Source organism: Cervus elaphus, chromosome 9 (genome assembly GCF_910594005.1).
Source record: "Cervus elaphus chromosome 9, mCerEla1.1, whole genome shotgun sequence".
Classification (NCBI taxonomy): domain Eukaryota; kingdom Metazoa; phylum Chordata; class Mammalia; order Artiodactyla; family Cervidae; genus Cervus; species Cervus elaphus.
This window is the reverse complement of record NC_057823.1, coordinates 58,385,844-58,406,213: the sequence shown is the minus strand read 5'-3', so window position 1 is coordinate 58,406,213 and position 20,370 is coordinate 58,385,844. Positions and strand designations below refer to the sequence as shown.

The 20,370-nt window shown below is 43.3% G+C and overlaps 1 protein-coding gene and 1 non-coding gene across 4 annotated transcripts in view; both read right to left on the bottom strand.

The window, feature by feature from the left end:
• The window catches only part of SH3RF2 (SH3 domain containing ring finger 2), a 143,743-nt gene that overhangs the window by 86,636 nt on the left and 36,737 nt on the right, over positions 1 to 20,370 (bottom strand). The gene's annotated exons all lie outside the window — the stretch shown is intronic.
• Positions 13,922 to 14,028, bottom strand: LOC122701081. Its single transcript, XR_006342931.1, has one exon. It is a non-coding gene; the product is annotated as a U6 spliceosomal RNA (small nuclear RNA).

Here is a 20,370-nt window from a genome sequence, read left to right as displayed (position 1 = left end):
GGCTGGCCACTAATAAACTGAGTAAGGCCCTGTGGGGGCCTTTCTGGGGACAGGACTAACCCCTATTCAGTGCCATGTCCTCTGCTTTTTGTTTATATGAAAAAAGTTTTAGCCTCCTAAGGCTTCCCTGAGTTTCAGAAAACAAATTTAAGATGAGAAAATGCAGAAACAAGAACAGCCAAGTAAGACACAATAAACAGTTTAGCCATAACACAAAGTCAAGGACCTTTCGTTTCTCATCAAGCATGATAGATAATATTCTGAGCCATGTCCTTGAGTTGTTTTATAGATACTAAAATCCCCATCGGGTGAAAAAAGTGATGACCACATACACATAGAACTCAGACTAGTCAAAACCAAAAGGTTGATGATGTTAACTCACCAAATACCACCCAGTTACCTCTCCACCAACCAATCAGAAAAATATCCATGAGCTGATCAGGCATCCTGCAACCCTCTCCTTCATCTTGCCTTTAAAATCCCTTCCCCGAAATCCTATGGGGAGTTGGGTCTTTTGAGCATTAGCCACCCATTCTCCCTGCTTGGTGTTCTGCAATTAATGCTGCACTTTCCTCACCACAACTGATGTCAGTAGATTGGTTTTACCGTGTGGGTGAGTGGACCCAACTTTGGCTCAGTAACAGAGTGCCCAAATCCTCCTGGTATAATGCTGGTACAGGGCAGGCATGTGCTCCAAATAGGGTCAGTTAGAATCTTCTTTGATGTGTGATATATAGACACCCAAGAAGAGAGTGTTTCTTTTGGATCATGAGCCTGGAGGTGGTGAGCCTTGGACTACCAGTGATGATACTTCCCAGACACCAGACACACCTTCTTGAATGAAGGTGCAGAAGGCAGAAGAACTAGTGATATCATGAGATAAACAGGTAACTATAATAGGTATTGATGGATAGAACCTTGGCAATAAAATTTGAATGCCTACATCCAGCTACGACTCAAGGATACACAGTTAAATGAGATAATATTCTCAATGTATTGTTTATTATTGAAATTGCCTGGAATTGTTTTCTGACCCCTGAAACTGGAAATGTCTTGATTAATACATATTACAACCCTATAGACAGTAAAACTGCAAAACAGGGAAATAACCAAATGGCAGAATTCAAAAACAGCAGCAGGTCTATCTGCCAACGAGCTCTGAGCTTATTTCCAATTGGAAAATAAAGAAGGAGGCAGGTGGATTGGTAACAGGGTAAGAGAAAAGGAGCCCAAATTGAGTGGAACCATCACAGTGAGTGCAGACAAGGGAAAAAGCTTTGCGGCAGTGAGCATTTAGCCTTCTCCTGGGTAATGAGCTGTTTACCATGCATGAGTGGCACTCCCCACTTGTTTAGAAAGAGGCTGGCCTGGTTCTCTACTCCTGGCATTGGGTGGGGCCAAAACCAACGTGCTGACCTAACAGCTTACCTCCCTGTGCTGGTCACAAGATGGCCCATCATGGGAGGATGGAGCCAAGAGAAAAACATCCTGGCCTTTGGCTCAAGTTGTCAGTCACCAGGCTATGAATTCCCTACCGGATAAATTAGGGTTCATGTCTGAAGCACCTCTGAAATTCTATCTCTGAGGCCTGGACACAAACAGGTGTTTAATAAATGCTTGGTGAATGAATGAATTTGTGAATTAATCCAGAAACATCCAGGAATTGCCATTCTTGGAGGGAAAGAATGCATATTAGATTACTAATTATGACTGATAATAATTATTTGAAAGATCTGTTGGCATGAGCTAGAAAATAAAAGAAAAAAAAAGGAGAGTTGGGGTCCTATTTTCCAAATTGCGCTGAATTTTAACAATTTAGTGCTACACATACTCAGAAAGGGTTCCATACTCAAATAGGCTCAGGAATCACTGAGTTGAACAAAGTCATTCAGGCTTGCTTGCTGGCAGGCTTCTCAGAAGCTCCACTCCGCTAGTGTGACTTCGTGTTGCCATCTGAACCACTTTGCAGATTGGCAGGACAGGCCCGGGGAATGCTGGGTAAAGTAAACGTAACTTCCCCGGTGACTTCACTCTGCTCATGAGGCAAAGGGTCAAGCTGACTGGCCTGGTCCTCACTTCCTAGTTGCTTTCTTGGCCAGCTGAGCCATCCTGCCTCCTTCCCTCGTGGTGACAATCCTTTGGGAGCAGATATTGGAGGCAAGGGAGTATATTTAAGAAAGTGTTTGCTGGCCCTTGTGTTCATGTATCTCTGGTGAGGAGGGAGACCCCCACCCTCCCAGCACTCACTCAACAACATCATATCTGGCTGGCCTTGATAAATCCCAGACCATCTGTTGCTGGGGGCTTGAGATCACCAGAAGGTCTGAATCTGGACATTCCTATCTGAGGCCAGGCTTATGAGACATACTATGAGAATTTCTTTTTATCACAGAGAATTTCACTTGTTCAGGGAGTGGTACTAGGGTGCAATAGAACACATATGTTAAAGGCAAGGAAGACATTGGTTTGCATTCTGGCTTTGGTAACTGTGGCCAGATCACTTAGCCTTCTTGATTCTTAGTATGGATCATTCATAAATTGGGGCTAATACTAATACTTCTTTGTGTAGTAAACTCGGTAAATCTGTGTTAGCCAAACTCTGCAGATTCCAGTGGAAGATTTGGCCCATTCACCTGACATAACCTCTAAGTTCCTGGAAAATCCTGCCTGACAAGAGGAACTGTTTGCTTGGAGCCTTGGGACATAGCAGATAGTCTAGGTGAACAATGTGATTTATGTTGGGGGAGAGGTTGGGTTATACAGTAAAATCTTGACCTCTGGAGGGGCTAGAGACTAAGGCCAACTGCATGGGAAGCCAGTGACACCTACCTGACTGACCCCCCAATAAGAACCCTGGACATCGAGTCATGGGCAAGCTTCCTTGGTTGGCAGTACTTCATGTGTGTTGTCATGCACTGTTACAGGGAGAAATAAGTGCTGTCTGTGCCAGGTCTCTCCCGGATTCTATCCTATGTGCTTTTCTTTTTTTTCATTTCTGACTTTAGTCTGTAACCTTTCACTGTAATAAACTGTAATTGCATATAAGGGGGTTCTCTAATGGCTTAGATGGAAAAGAATCTGCCTGCAATGTGGAAGACCTAGGTTCAATCCCTGGATTGGGAAGATCCCCTGGAGAAGGGAATGGCCACACACCCTAGTATTCTTGGCTGGAAAATCCCATGGACAGAGGAGCCTGGCGGGCTATGTATAACATATTTGCTCAGTTCTGTGAGCCCTTCTAGGGAATTACTGAATCCTGGGGATTCTTGGGGACCCTGAACACACTTTCTCATGGGTTTGCTGAGAGACCTAATGAGATAAATTAAACAAAGAGTAAAATTCTTAGCAAATAAGAAGTATTTAAATTAGAATGCTTGGAGATTTTTTGCCCAAAGGAGGAGAGGGGAGTAATGAGCTTGCTGTTATACCTTCTGGACTGACTTTTCCAGTCCTACGTCTTACTCTTTTTTTCAAGAAGTATCTTTTTAAAATATTTATTTGGCTATACCAACTCTTAGTTGTGGCACAGGGAATCTTTCAGTTGTGGCTTGTGAACTCTCAGCTGTGATATGCAAACTCTTAGTTGCAGCATGTGGGATCCAATTTCCTGACCAGGGATCAGACCTGGGTTACTTGTATCGGGAACACAGAGTCTTAGCCACTGGGCCACCAGGGAAGTCCCTTATGTATTTTTGAGTGCCAACTATGCCAGGTGTTGTCTAGTTGTAGGGGGACACAAAGATCAAACTTATAAGTAAACAATTATGTACATAACTAGAAGTTGGAGTGTTATAGAGGAGAATAGGGAGGTGAGAGACACTGAGGAATAGAAGGTGAACCAGTGCAAGGAAGGTTCTTATTATTGGCTCTATAGCTAAACATCTCCATTGTAAAGCAATTATCCTCCAATTTAAAAAATGTCTCTTCTGTCCTGTGACTTCTGTCATGTATCTCTCTCCTCTTTCCCTGAAGTCTTCTGTCTCAGGCCTCTCCTGCTTCTGGGCAGAGAGCTGGGAGGGCGCAGACCCACGTCTGCCTTCTGTATCTCCAGCCACTGTGAGTCAGTGGGCATGGCATTTCTTTCTTCCCCCCTAATCAAATATCAATCAGGCACCCGGAACATGCCAGCCTTCTTTCCCCTGGTCCCTCCTGCCTCCTTCCTGAGTTATCAGGGATCCTAAAGCAGGAATTAAATTAAATTCACCCATTCCAGTCCATTTAAGTTCACTGATACCTAAAATGTTGATGTTCACTCTTGCCATCTCCTCTTTGACCACTTCTGATTTACCTTGATTCATGGATCTAACATTCCAGGTTCCTATGCAACATTGCTCTTTATAGCATCAGACTTTACTTTCATCACCAGTCACATCCACGACTGGGTATTGTTTTCGCTTTGGCTCCATCTCTTCGTTCTTTCTGGAGTTATTTCTCCACTGATCTCCAGTAGCATGTTGGGCACCTACCAACCTGGGGAGTTCATCTTTCAGTGTCATATCTTTTTGCCTCTTCGTACTGTTCATGGGGTTCTCAAGGCAAGAATACTGAAGTGGTTTGCCATTGCCTTCTCCAGGGGACCATGTTTTGTCAGAACTCTCCACGATGACCCATCTGTCTTGGGTGGCCCTACATGATATGGCTCATAGTTTCATTGAGTTAGACAAGGCTGTGGTCCATATGGGGGCTTCCCTGATAGCTCAGTTGGTAAAGAATCCACCTGCAATGCAGGAGACCCTGGTTCGATTCCTGGTTTGGGAAGATCCCCTGGAGAAGGGATAGGTTACCCACTTGAATATTCTTGGGCTTCCCTTGTGGCTCAGCTGGTAAAGAATCCACTTGCAATGTGAGAGACCTGTGTTTCATCCCTGGGTTAGTTTGATTAGTTTTTTGTGATTGTGGTTTTCATTCTGTCCACGCCTGAAAAGGAAAAGAGGCTTATGGAAGCTTCCTGATGGGAGAGACTGACTGTGGGGGAAACTGGGTCTTGTTCTGATGGGCAGGGCCATGCTCAGTAAATCTTTAATCCAATTTTCTGTTGATGGGCAGGGCTCTGTTCCCTCCCTATTTGACTTGAGATCAAACTTTGGTGGAAGTAATGAAGATAATAGCAACTTCCTTCAAAAGGTCTCCTGTATACACTGCCGCACTCAAAATCACTGCAGATGGTGACTGCACCCATGATTGCTCCTTGGAAGAAAAGCTATGACCAACCTAGACAGCTTATTAGAAAGCAGAGATATTACTTTGCTGACAAAGGTCCGTCTAGTCAAAGCTATGGTTTTTACAGTAGTCATGTATGGATGTGAGAGTTGGAATATAAGGAAAGCTGAATGCCAAAGAATTGATGCTTTTGAGTTGTGGTGTTGGAGAAGACTCTTGAGAGTCCCTTGGACTGCAAGGAGATCCAACCAGTCCATCCTAAAGGAGATCAGTCCTGAATATTCATTGAAGGACTGATGCTGAAGCTGAAACTCCAGTACTTTGGCCACCTGATGCAAAGAACTGACTCATGTGAAAAGACCCTGATGCTGGGAAAGATTGAAGGTGGAAGGAGAAGGGGATAACAGAGGATGAGATAGTTGGATGGCATCACCGACTTGATGGACATGAGTCTGAGCAAACTCCAGGAGTTGGTGATGGACAGGGAAGCCTGGTGTGCTGCAGTCCATGGGGTCGCAAAGAGTCAGACACGACTGAGTGAACTGAACTGAAAGCAGGAAAGGGCTTCCCTGGTAGCTCAGCTGGTAAAGAATCTGCCTGCAATGCAGGAGACCCTGGTTTGATTCCTGGGTTGGGAAAATCCCCAGGAGGAGGTCATGGCAACCCACTCCAGTATTTTTGCCTGGAGAATCCCCGTGGACAGAGGAGCCTGGCAGGCTACAGTCCATGGGGTTGCAAAGAATCAGACATGACTGAGCGACTAAGCACAGCACAGCAAAGCAGAAAAAGGGGGAAGAAAGCAGGAGTTCACAGCAGTGGTCAGAGACAGAACCACCCACAACCAGCAGCCTTTTTTCAGGGTCACTATTAGCATGCTTTCATTCTTCCTTCCAAACATTTCTCTGAGATTGCTTTGGGGGTGATTTCATCCCCCCAGCACAGGAAGTAATCCCCAACACATTCATAGCCATATCCCTGGCTCCTGACATCAGCTGGTTTTTGATACACAGCTTGGGGTTGCTTTTGAGATGAGCGTGGTCTCTGGTCCTGAAGCTGTTGGTGGCCTTGTCTTCCTCCAGGTAGGGCACAGGGGACCCTGGAGGAAGGGCTGGAGGTGTGTGGGAGCCTGAAAGACAAAGGGAGGAGCCATCTCACCCATTCTGGGGGACCATTCTGCCCTCATTCATTTTTCCCATTCCCCGAGAGAGCTTTTCCTGTAGGTGTGGCGCTTGGTTTATGAGTGTCTTTCCATATGGTTTGAGAAGCTGAGCCCAAGCCACCACACAGAGGGAGGAAAGATGAGGCAAATGGCCCTCCCACCATCACTGCCACGACTCCCCTGGGGGGGAAGCTTTGCTCACATGTACACTGGCTTTCTCCCCCAGGTTCTTTCTATCTTTTGCCTCCGCGTGGAGGTTTCTGGAGTGGAAGGAGCAATGACGCAGTTAAACAGCACAGTGTTTCTGATCACGGAGCTGTCTGGTCTGGGCACTGGAGGTGGCCCCAAGATGTGACACCCAACTTATAGATTTGGTCCTTGAAGCACTGCACCTCTCTGGGCCTCTGTTTCCTTAACTGCAAAGCGAAGAAGGTGAATTTTACCTTTCCTTCCAATGCTCATGATAATGGGAGATTAAGTGGATGATTAAAGCTCCAAGAGGATCTCTGTTTTTTCCCTTTTTTATTAAACTTTTAATTTTGTATTGGAGTGTGGCCGATTAACAATGTTGTGATAGTTTCAGGTGGACAGCAAAGGGACTCAGCCATACATATATACACATCCATTCTCCCCCACACTCCCTCCCATTTGGGCTGCCACATGACATTGAGCAGAGTTCCCTGTTAGAGGAACTACTTTAGAATATACCAGAATATACCAGAAATAAGGGCAATGGATGAGACAAAACCAAATTGGCAAAATGTTGCTAGCCATTGAAGAGTCATGGGTAGAGGCACTTTATTCCACCACTCTCTCTGCTCTCGTGTATGTGTTCCTCCAGAGAATGGCTGGTGAGTAAAGGTGCCACACAGGATAGGATGTGAAAAGGAATGAAGGGATGTGAGCGCCCCAGACCCTCAGGGAAAGTGACTTTGGCAAGCGGGGCTGAAGTGGCTGGGCTTGTCTTCTGCTGTCCCAAAGTTACATCTGGGTTTCAAATGCTTTACTTCTTAATCTCCCTCCTTTCAGCCCCGGGTGTTTTTGCGTATGTGTGCCCACTCAGACGTATTGGCATCTTAATCTGGTGATACCCAAAGAAAAAGTCTGCATGACCTTTGCTGAAAATAGACAGCCCTGGGAAGTTAGAAATCTCCGCTCTCAGTTCAGCTGTCCCTGAGACAAGACTGTCACCACCAGGACCTTCTGCACCTCTGCAGTCGTGTCTGCCTCTTTGAAATCAAACTTCACAGCATCCCTCTCCTTTTTATCAAATGGAACAGATGTGACCTTAGAGGAGAGTACCCTGCTTGCCTACAGAGCTGGACCTGATGTTAGGAGTGAGTGACTGGACATCAGAGAAATATTGAAGACCCACAAGTCGCCTGTCACACTGGGCCCTGGATCATTGGAGTGGGAAGCTTGAACTTAGGGAAATCCTCTGAACGTCCCTGAGAAATAGAAACTGCTTCTGAGGGCTAAGCCATAGAAGTATTCCAGCAGTTATTTGCAATCATATTCCCAATAAGATAAAGTCTGTAGTCTTCCTAGGAATATGAGATGTTGCAGAATACATGGATGGTTGTTTTTTTCCATAAGGTCTTGTCAAATAGATGCCAATGTCTTTGGCATGGAGTCTATGTCTTCTGCATCTCGGTCTCTGGGAAGCCTTTGCTGTCTCATCCCACAAGGCTGAGTTGAGTCTTCTTTTCTGTGGGCCACTGCACACTACACTTCCCCCGGCACAACACTCATCCCCCTGTGTCGTAACTGCCGGTTTACTTGTCTGCTGTCCACCAGATTTGAGCTCTGCCTCAGCACGGTCTACAATTTGTCCATCTTTAAACTTCCCATGGGCTTCCCAGATGTCAGTAGAGGTAAAGAACCCTCCTGGCAATGCAGTAGATGTAAAGAGGTGCAGGTTCGATCCCTGGGTTGGGAAGATCCCCTGGAGAAAGGCATGACAACCCACTCCAGTATTCTTGCCTAGAGAATTTCATGAATAAAAGAGCCTGGCGGGCTACTGTCCACAGAGTCACAAAGAGTCAGACATGACCGAAGCACCATGGTGTGTACAAAGCAGTCACACCTGTCAAAGCAACGCCATCGACTTATTATTCAACACAAATGGACTGAAAACCTACACTAGTTAGACAGATGCTGTCTCTGCATTTACGGGACTTACATTCTAGAGGCACCTAGTAACTCAATATTTGTATTTGTTGAATGAAAGCATCTGTTGGATGAATGAAAGAATGAATATTAAGCCACACCACTGCCACTTAAATTCAACTCCAACCTTGATATTTTGCCGTCTCTGCTCCTGACATAAAATTCTAGCAGGCCCAACTAGCTATTTTTCCAGGATTGAAGAGTATCCAGGCATGCTAGCCACAGATAAAAACAGTATTTCTCTAGGTCATCCTTAAAAAAAGGCCCCATTACTTGAAATGTGCTTTGAGCTATGTCTGCGTCCCCATTTTGCCAATGTATACCTGCCTTGGAGCCTCCTACTGCTAAAGACTTTTTCTTGCCCACATGTCCTCTTCATCAAGGGTCTAATCTTCACTGCAGGAAGCCATGATGAGTGACAAAAAAATGCCAGCTGGCAGCCCCAGGAAAGGGAGCAGAAGGGAGCAAGGAGGTATCTTTTTCTGCCTATTCAGAACATTGAAGTCCAATTTCTCACCGGCCATATGAGCCAAAGACAGCGGCTCCCAGCACCTGTTGATCTGAGAGGCTCCGGTCTCAGCCCTGTGACCTGGGCGTCACTGACACTCCTCATCCATGTCTGAGAGCAGGCTGGCATGAAAGGGTGGCCCTGCTGTTCTCTTCTGTGAGGGCTGGATTTGGGTGGGCCTGCTTCAGATTGCAGAAAAAAACGAGAGACCCACTCTGTGAAGGATCTTTCTGGTTGTGGATGGACATTCCTTGATAATTGCTGCCCCAGGGTTCCTCATGTTCCCATCCCTTTCCTCCTCATCTTGGTGGTGTGCTGGTTAACAAGCTTTCCAACAAAGGGGAAAAGATGGCTCTGATTTGTAGTGTTTGCCAATTTCCATGGTGTAAATACCCTACCTGGGCTACCAACCTGGCATCGCTGAACATGGAGTTGGGAAGACAGGAGATGTGTGTTATTGCCTTTCATGGGCCCAGAGGAGCTGAGTTCAATGCCGTGACATAGCCCGATGCCAGGACATAGCTCTCTAATTCACACTGGCTCCAGGGGTAAAAGACTGTACAGACCAGTACAGTTGTCTTTCTGCAACTGCAACTTTAGGCTATGGGTGGAAAAATACTCCTGCATCTGTTAGGTCATTGGGCTCTAACCATCACGCTGCATGGTTAGAGTTATGCTTATTTGGTGAGGAAGAAATTGAGGCCCAGGATGCTAGGACTGGCCTCAGCTCCCAGAGCTGGCTTTGCTCAGTCCCTGTCTCTCCGCTCTTCACCCTGGTCGTTCTCCTCCCACCCTGACCACTGCGGCCCAACCGCATCGTCCTGTACTGCCAATGCCACATGCACGCTTACTTCTAATGTTCTTCCAGGATGCTCCTTCAGCATTCCACCCTCTTCTTCTCCTGCCCAACTGCTACTTCACTTTTAGGTCAGCTTAAACTGTGTGTCCATGAAAGTCCACGTCAGGGGCAGGGATCTCTTTGAGGTACTTTAATGACACTCCCTAGCACCACCCCCATCACAGTGTTGTTCAAATGGCTTGTTTATGAATCTGCCTCCTCCAAGACTGTAAACTTGGTGAGGGCAGAAACTTTTTTTAAAGTTTTTGTTTTATATTGGAGTACCATTGATTAAAAATGTTGTGATAGTTTCAGGTGTACAACAAAGTGATTCAGTTAGACATGTGTCTTTTCTTTTTCAAATTCTTTTCCCATTTAGGTAGTTAATAGTATTGAGCAGACTTCCCTTTGCTGTACAGTAGATCCTTGTTGGTTATCCATTTTAAATATAGCAGTGTGTACATGTCCATCCCACACTGAGGGCAGAAACTTTTATTGGGTTCACCATTGATCCTAGTGCCAAACACAGTCTATGGCCCAATAAGTATTTTTAGAATGAATGAACCCATGAACGATGGTCTCCTAACCCTACACTCACAGAATGTTTTGCTTTCCACACTATTTCCTACCAGGATCCCCAGAGAATCCATTTTCTCATAGATTGGTTGAGGCTTTCTCAGGATTCTGGTGTGGGGTTTCTGCTAGAAAGCATAGCCAGCCAGACTGCTCGCCGTCCAGAGCAGCCGCCCCCCTCCCCGCCCCGGGCTCTGCCTAGTGTCACTGAAACAAGCTGAGAAACCTGTTTGGTGTGCTCTGAAATGTGCTCGTTACACACATGCCAAGACAAAGACACAAGGCAGGAAGAAGATTCCAGACAGAAGCACCTGCCCCTCTGGGAAAGGAAGAATGGTCGGGAGTATTCTGGAACCAGCATGCCCTAGAACTGCAAGCCTGAGCCTTCCGGCTTAGCCTTGATTCCCTCAATTTCCCTCTGAGGAGGCAGGGTAGGGTCAGGGCTGCTAGTGCGCTGGAAGCTGCTGACCTTCTAGCATCACGGAATCTCGTAGGTAGCTGCGTGTCTCATTGCAAACATAAGATCATTGTCTGTAAACACAGGTGGCTGCCACTTAAAACAGGCAGGGGTGGTCTGGCACATGTGAGTGACTTCTCTTGTTACCTAAGCCTGCCTACTAATGCAAACTTTGGGGTGGGCATCTTTGATCTTGAGCACAAATGAGGAAAAAATAATTAAACAGTCATAGAGGATATGATGATGTCTCTAGAAGCATTCTGTCCAAATGTCTGTCTGTGATGATGGAAATGTGCTATTCTGTACTGTCCAATACAGTATCCACCAGCCACACATGATTACTGAGTACTGCCATATGGCTGTTGTGAAGGAGGAACTGGATTTTAGATTTTATTGATTTTTAATTCATACAAATGTAAATAGCCACATGTGGCTAGTGGCTATGATACTGGACAGCACAGCTCTGGATATAACAGTTAAAAGAAATACAGAAAGGGGAATTCCCTGGTGGTCCAATGGTTAGGACTCTGTGCTTCACCGCGGAGGGCACAATCTTGATTCTGGTTGGGGAACTAGGATCCCACAAGCTGCGTGGTGTGGCCAAAAAAAAAAAAAAAAAAAGAGAGAGCGAGAAATACAAAGAACTGAAGAACATATTAAATGACACAACAAGGATGCAATAAAAAAATTCAAAAAGTGGGAAACTATAAGACAAATGACTGAATTCCTCTAATGAGAGATAAGAGAAAGTGTTGTATATGTGTGTGAAATAGAGAGATTAAAAGACATGTAAGAAGTATATCAATCAAGTGGTAATGTGTGGTCATTGGTGGATCCGGATTCAAACAACACAATCATTAAAAACTTGTGAGACACAAGAAGCTCAAACCAGTGCTCTATGACAACCTAGAGAGGTGGAATGGGGTGGGAGGTGGGAGAGAGGTTCAAGAAGGAGGGGACACATATACCTATGGCTGATTCATATTGATATATGACAGAAACCAACAGATTATTGTAACACAATTATCCTTCAATTAAAAATAAGTAAATTAAAAACAAACTTCTGAGACAATTGGGGAAATCTGAACACTAATTGGATTTTTGATGATATCAAGGAATTTTTAGATGTGATAATGGTATTGAGGCTATTTTTTTTTTTTTGAGGCTATGTTTTAAAAAAGAATCCTTTCTTATTTTTTTAAGCTATTTTTTTCATTTATTTTTATTAGTTGGAGGCTAATTACTTTACAATATTACTTTGCCATACATTGACGTGAATCAGCCATGGATTTACATGTGTTCCCCATCCTGAACCCCCCTCCCACCTCCCTCCCCATCCAATCCCTCTGGGTCATCCCAGTGCACCAGCCCTGAGCACTTGTCTCATGCATCCAACCTGGACTGGTGATCTGTTTCACACTTGATAATATATATGTTTCAATGCTATTCTCTCAGATCATCCCACACTCACCTTCTCCCATACAGTCCAAAAGTCTGTTCTGTATATCTGTGTCTCTTTTTCTGTTTTGCATATAGGATTATCGTTACCATCTTTTAAAATTCCATATATATGCGTTAGTATACTGTATTGGTGTTTATCTTTCTGGCTCACTTCACTCTGTATAATGGGCCCCAATTTTATCCATCTCATTAGAACTGATTCAAATGTATTCTTTTTTAATGGCTGAGTAATATTCCATTGTGTATATGTACCATAGCTTTCTTATCCATTCATCTGCTGATGGGCATCTAGGTTGCTTCCATGTCCTGGCTATTATAAACAGTGCTGCGATGAACATTGGGGTGCACGTGTCTCTTTCAGATCTGGTTTCCTCAGTGTGTATGCCCAGGAGTGGGACTGCTGGGTCATATGGCAGTTCTATTTCCAGTTTTTTAAGGAATCTCCACACTGTTCTCCATAGTGGCTGTACTAGTTTGCATTCCCACCAACAGTGTAAGAGGGTTCCCTTTTCTCCACACCCTCTCCAGCATTTGTTGCTTGGAGACTTTTGGATAGCAGCCATCCTGACTGGCGTGTAATGGTACCTCATTGTGGTTTTGATTTGCATTTCTCTGATAATGAATGATGTTGAGCATCTTTTCATGTTTGTTAGCCATCTGTATGTCTTCTTTGGAGAAATGTCTGTTTAGTTCTTTGGCCCATTTTTTTAAATTTATTTATTTATTTATTTTTTTGTCATACATTGATATGAATCAGCCATAGATTTACACTTATTCCCCATCCCGATCCCCCCTCCCACCTCCCTCTCCACCCGATTCCTCTGGGTCTTCCCAGTGCACCAGGCCCGAGCACTTGTCTCATGCATCCCACCTGGGCTGGTGATCTGTTTCACCATAGATAGTATACATGGTGTTCTTTTGAAATATCCCACCCTCACATTCTCCCACAGAGTTCTAAAGTCTGTTCTGTATTTCTGTGTCTCTTTTTCTGTTTTGCATATAGGGTTATCATTACCATCTTTCTAAATTCCATATATATGTGTTAGTATGCTGTAATGGTCTTTATCTTTCTGGCTTACTTTACTCTGTATAAGGGGCTCCAGTTTCATCCATCTCATTAGGACTGATTCAAATGAATTCTTTTTAACGGCTGAGTAATATTCCATGGTGTATATGTACCACAGCTTCCTTATCCATTCATCTGCTGATGTGGCCCATTTTTTGATTGGGTCATTTATTTCTCTGGAATTGAGCTGCAGTTGCTTGTATATTTTTGAGATTAATCCTTTGTCTGTTGCTTCATTTGCTATTATCTTCTCCCATTCTAAAGGCTGTCTTTTCACCTTGCTTATAGTTTCCTTTGTTGTGCAAAAGCTTTTAAGTTTAATCAGGTCCCATTTGTTTATTTTTGTATTTATTTCCAATATTCTGGGAGGTGGGTCATAGAGGATCTTGCTGTGATTTATGTTGGAGAGTGTTTTGCCTATGTTCTCCTCTAGGAGTTTTATAGTTTCTGGTCTTACATCTAGATCTTTAATCCATGTTGAGTTTATTTTTGTGTATGGTGTTAGAAAGTGTTCTAGTTTCATTCTTTTAAAAAATATAGAACACTTCACGAATTTGCATGTCATCCTTGCGCAGGGGCCATGCTAATCTTCTCTGTATTATTCCAATTTTAGTATATGTGTTGCCAAAGTGAGCACAAGAATCCTTATCTTTTAAAGGCCCCTATTGAGATGTGCACAGATAAATGAAGATGATACATGAATTTTATCTCAACTTCATATAGTGGAAGGGGAAAGCAGGGTATAAGTGAAATAAGACTGGATAATCGTGGAAGCCAAGTGATGACTACACAGCAGTTCAGCATTATTATTTTGTGGTTTTTATATTAAGAAACTTTCATAATAAAAAGTTTTAGGGGTCTAAACAGCAAAATGATTCTGTTATATATACATATATGTATATAAACATACATACATATACATTCTTTTTTATATTTTTTCCATTATAGTTTATTACAGGATATTGAATATAGTTCTCTGTGCTATAGAGTAGGACCTTGTTGTTTATCCATCATACACACAATAGCTTGCACATGCTGCATATCCCCATATCCCCACTCATTCCTCTTCCAATCCTCCCCCTTGGCAACTGCAAGTCTGTTCTCTATGCCCATGAGTCTGTTTCTGTTTCATAGTTAGGTTCATTTGTGTCATATTTTAGATTGCACATATAAGTGATATTATATGGTGTTTGTTTTTCTCTTTCTGACTTCACTTACTATGATAATCTCTAGTTGCATCCGTGTTGAGGCAAATGGCATTATTACATTATTTTTTACGGCTGAGTAGTATTCTGTTGCATATATGTACCACATCTTCTCTGTTCATCTGTCAATGGACATTTAGGTCGTTTCCATGTCTTGACTATTGTGAATAGTGCTGCTATGAACATAGGGGTGCATGTATCTTTTTAAATTATTATTTTGTCTGGATATAAACCCAGAAATGGGATTGCTGGATCATATGATAGCTCTATTTTTAGTTTTCTGAGGAACTTCCATACTGTTCTCCATAGTACCAACTTACAATCCCACCAACGATGTAGTGGTTCCCTTTTCTCCACACTCTCTCTAGCATTTATAGCTTTCAGAATTTTTGATGATGGCCATTCTGACTGGTGTGAGGTGGTACCTCATTATAGTTTTGATTTGCATTTCTCTGATAATGAGCAATATTGTGCGCCTTTACATAAGGCACCTTCATTTTTGAATACCTTCTCAATTTCACATTGAGAAGTCGATTTGGATACACTGATCAAGATTTAAACTGGGTGTTTTTGTTTTGTTTTGTTTTTTTGACCCAGAAATCCTAGTTCTAGGAATTTTTCCTTCAGACATATGGGAGAATCTATAAAAGATTATGGAGTGGGGAATCATTTATAAGAGTGAAGAATTGGAAATAGTCTAAATGTCCTTCAGTCATGAAGTGGTTAAATAAATGCTGGCATGTAGCCAGTGAGGAGTGCTAAACAGCTTGAGAGAGGATGCAATAGATTGGTATGGACCACCATCAGAAAGATGTCCATGATATGTTTTTAGGTAAAAAAGAAAAGAAAATTGCAAAAAAAAAAAAATGTGTGTACTATGATCCAATAGAAAACTACATACTTGTTGCTGTTTAGTCACTAAGTTGTGTCTGACTCTTTTGCCACCCCATGGATGTAGACCACCAGGCTCCTCTGTCCATGGGATTTCTAAGGCAAGAATATTGGAGTGGGTTGCTATCTCCTCCAGGGGATCTTCACAACCTAGGAATTGAACTTGCGTCTCCTCTGTTGGCAGGTGAATTCTTTTGCCACTGAGCCACCAGGGAAGCCCACACATGTGTATGTATACATATTTTATCAGGGTGTAAGCACAGAAACAGCCTGAGGGAAAACTATATGAAATTGGGGAGGGGAGGAGCTTAAAGAAGTACCACGAATAATAAACAGCTGGCTTTTCCATCAGACAATCTGGTTGCTCTGGTCTGAATGTTGTGTCCCTCAAAAATTTTTATGTTAAAATCCTAACCCCCAAAGATGATAGAATTAGGATGTGGGGCTTAGCAAGGTGCTTAGCTCATGAGGATGGAGCCTTCATGAACAAGATTAGTGTTTTTGTAAAAAAGACTCCACAGAACTCCCTAGCTCTTCTGCCATATGAGGACAGAAAGGAGAAGACCTGAACTATGAACCAGGAAGAGGGCTATCACCAGAACAAGACCAGGCTGGTGCCTTGATTGTGAACTTCCCAGCCTCCAGAACTGTGGGAAAGAAATGTCTGTGGTTTATAAGCTACCTGGTCTGTGGTATTTGTTACAGCAGCCTGAATGCCCTGACATTGGCCCTTGTTCCCAGAAGGAAATGAAGGCAGCGTCTGTGACCAAGAAGTTTCTTTGGTTAAGTTCAGTGGTTCAGTGGTTAAGACTCTGTGTTTCCAATGCAAGGGGGCATGTGTTCAATCCCTGGCCAGGGAACTAAAATAAATCCCACATCTGTGCAGCACAGCCAAAAAAAAAAAAAAAAGTTCATTTTTATGGTGATAATAGCTACCAGTTACTGAGTGACATCCTGTGCCTAGCATGGTGCTAAGAAGTCTATACACAGGTCTCTCACCTACAGACTCTGAAGTCAAGCTCAGATTCTCCCACTTGCTAAGTGTGGGACCATGGACACTTCAGCTGTTTCCTCATAAATAAAATAGAAGGGAAAATAGTACCCAACTCATGGTTATGAGAATTCAGTGACATATGGCATTTTAAGTGCCTGGCACATATAAGTATCTCATTATTGTCTTTCTTTAGCATTTCAACAAGTCTACAAGGTAAATACTAAATTCATCCATTTGACAGATGCGAAAACTGAGTCTTAGAAGCAGTGGTGATCTGGCACCAGCTTGCATGGGTTTATGAGAGCTAATTGTTAAATTTTCATGAAGTTTTTGAGTTGGTTGACCATCATGCAGGTAGCTTGAAATTAGCTGAGATGGGAGTATGTACACCATGGAAATCAGCAAACACTGCATTCCCACTGAGCCGTTTGTTAAACATTTACCAGCACCCTATCACTTAGAGCAGTTAAATCACTTGTGTCTAAACCCCGTGGCTGGTAAAAGGCAGAGCCTGGATTTGAGCCCTGCTCTACTCAGCTTCAAAGATCTTAATGTTTAGATATGGTTTGTCTGAGTAAATCTCTCCTTACAAGTGAGAATTCTCATCTCCTGGACAAAGCTAGTAGGATCATGCTCTTCAATATCATGTCCCTAGAAACAAGATTCTCAAATTTTAGAGCACCTGAGATTTACCTGAAGGGCTTGCTGAAACACAGATTGCTGGTGATCTCAGAATTTCTTATGCATTTTAGGGTGGGGTTCAATAATTTGCATTGCTAACCAGTTCCCAGGTGATGCTGATACTGCTGGTCTGGGGACCCCAGGTGGGGAACTACGGTTCTGGCGCAAACTCTAAAGCTTTGTGCTGTATATCTTGCAATCATCCTAGTGGTTTGACTAACTCTTCTCTGATCAAAAGATGGGAGCACTTCCATACTGGTTCCAGCTCCAGAGCTTTCTACAGGAGACCATTTTGGCAAGAGGTTTATCCTCCCAGCAGTCTGAGCAGAAGGAGACAGGAACCAAATCTTGGTGCCTCTCTCTCCGGTTGGCCCCATTTAGCTCTGGCTGGTATCCCAGGAGCCTGAGCTGCTCCCCACACACAGCGGGAGGCAAATAAAAAAAAAAGGAACATTTGAAAGTCTATCTTTAAAGCCTGGCAGAAAGTGAGCTGCCCTATAATTACACCAAGTGAACTAGTTACAACTTCTCTTGTATTGATGTAGGATTATTAAGAGATTGCTCACACAGCCCTGTGGAATTCAACTAACGAATTTAGAGATAGTTTGTTAAACCACCCTTCTCTTCTAACCACTTTCTGCCTCTTAAATATGATAGAACACAAAACCAGGAAGGCAAATGAAGCAAATCCTGAATTAATGTTCCTCATCAGAACGTGATCGCTGCTTTTAGAACAGCATAACTTTCCTAACCTAATGTTCTGACTTAAGTATCTCATTTTTTTTTTTGGTAAATGGGGAGAAAGCAAAAGAGCACTGAGGGACTTTCTGGAGGTACAGTGGTTAAAACTTTGCCTTCCAATGCAGGGGGTTTGGGTTTGATCCCTGGTTAGGGAGCTAAGATCTCACACATGCCTCACTCTAAAAAACCAGAACATAAATAACAGAAGCAGTACTGTAACAAATTCAATAAAGACTTTAAAAATGGTCTGCATTTAAAAAAATCTTGAAAAAAAAAAAGAGGGCATGGAGATATATATATAAAGTCACCGGTGGCCATCACTTCAAAGGAATATAGAGAAACTGGGATGTGAATCTGGCTGTCCCAAGTTTGCACAGATTTAATCCATTCTCCCTGCAACAGTCTCCTGTGGACATCCCAGCCAATTGTGCAGAGAAGGAAATAGATGTGGCCGATGGACTGAGTGGGCCACTTTTGCAATCCTGAGCTTGGGAAACTCTCTTGCCTTAAAATGTACTGTGGGCTTATACCATTTGGATCTGCTTTGAATAAAGAAATCGGGGGACGTGGATCTGGGAATATGAATTCTTTAATTTTTAAATTTTATATTGGAGTGTAGTTGATTTACAATGTTGTGTTAATTTCAGGTGGACAGCAAGGTGACCCAGCCACACATACACATATCTCTATCCTTTTTCAGGGGAATATGAATTCTTGCTGGCAATTGGGATTCCAATTTCTTGAGAGTAGGCACTAAATCTTATTAACCTTTGTAGCTCCATATTCCTGAGCACATAATTAGAGTTCAGAATGCTTATGAATGACAGAATGCTATTGTGGAAAGAACAGGGGCTTTAGAGTCAGAGCCACTTGCATTCAAATCCCAGCCCTATCTCTGACTCTCTGTGTCACCTGAAGCAAGTTATTTAGCCTCTTTGACACTTGTCTTCCTCATCTGTAAAATGGGGGTCAATCAGTCCACGAGATTTTGTGCATGCTGATACAGCTTTGGACACTGGGGCTACGTCAGTAAAGCAGTCAGAATTTCTGTCCTCAAGATCTATTAGAGCTCCTGTCTCAACCTGACTTTCATGAAGCCCACATATGAGACATGGGTCTGAGTTCCTGGTTTCAAATCCTGCCTCAACCCCACTACCTAGCTGTGACATCTCAGCAAGTGAATGGTAATAGGACCAGCTGCATGGAGATGCTGTCAAGACCTCTGCACCACATATCCATGTGTGCCTGTGTGTATATTTGGGCAGGTAAGTTACACTAAGAGGCCCGCCCTCCTGCCAAGCAGCTGATATGGTCACATGTCAGGGTTGGATACGCAGAGGTTGGATTCAGCCCCCATGACACCTCTTTGGCTGGGTTCCATGTGCAAATACACATAAAGCTCCTAGAAGAAATTCCCTGGTGGTCCAGGAGATAAGACTCCATGCTTTCACTGCTGAGGGCCTGGCTTGCATTCAATCTCTGGATGGGGAACTAAGATTCCACAAGCCGCAAGGTGCGGCCAAAAAAAAATCTCCTAGAACAGCACTTGGTTATCTTTAATCAATAAATGCTATCTTTTATTCTTGTGGGTGTATGATGAGACTTTTCTTTTTTCTTTTGAACTTTTTATCTTGTATTGTGGTATAACCGATTAATAATGTTGCCATAGTTTCAGGCGAACAGGGAAGAAATTCAGCCATACATGTTACATGTATCCATTCTCATCTAAACGCCCCTCCCATCCAGGCTGCCACATAACATTGAGCAGAGTTCCCGTGCCGCACACTAGGACCTTGTTGGTTTTCCATTTTAAATATAGCAGTGTGTACATGTCAATCCCAAACTCCCTGACTATCCCTTCCTCTGTCAGCCAGAAGTTTGTTTATAAGTCTGGAATCTCTTTCTGTTGTGTAAGTTCATTTGTATCATTTCTTTTTAGATTCTACATATAAAAGATGAGGTGTATGATGAGACTTTAATGTATGTAAGGCATCTATAGTATATAGTTGGTATTCAGTAGCTGTTAATTCCCTTCCTTGAGTCTGTGGAAAAATAATAAACATATATGTCAGAACAAAGTATAGGTGACTGGCAACCATTAGCTATCTTGTCTTTTCTTTTATTATAGTAGGTGCGGGAGGTAGTTTGACCTAAGAAAAAGAGCTCTGGGCTAGCAATCAGAAGACCTGAGGGACTTCTTTGCTGGTCTGGTGGCCAAGGCTCCAAGCTCCCAAAGCAGGGGGCCTGGGTTCAATCCCTGGTCAGGGAACTAGATTCCATATGCCGCAGCTGAGAGTTTGCATGCTATGAGTTCGCTAAAGCTCCTGCATGCTGCAACTAAGACCTGGTGCAGCCAAATTAAACACAAAAACAAAACTTGGGTTCTGGCTTCCATTCACCCATTGCTCGCCTCTAATTGTTCAGCTGACGTTCACGAAGCCTCAGTTTTCTCATCTGTCACTGAGAT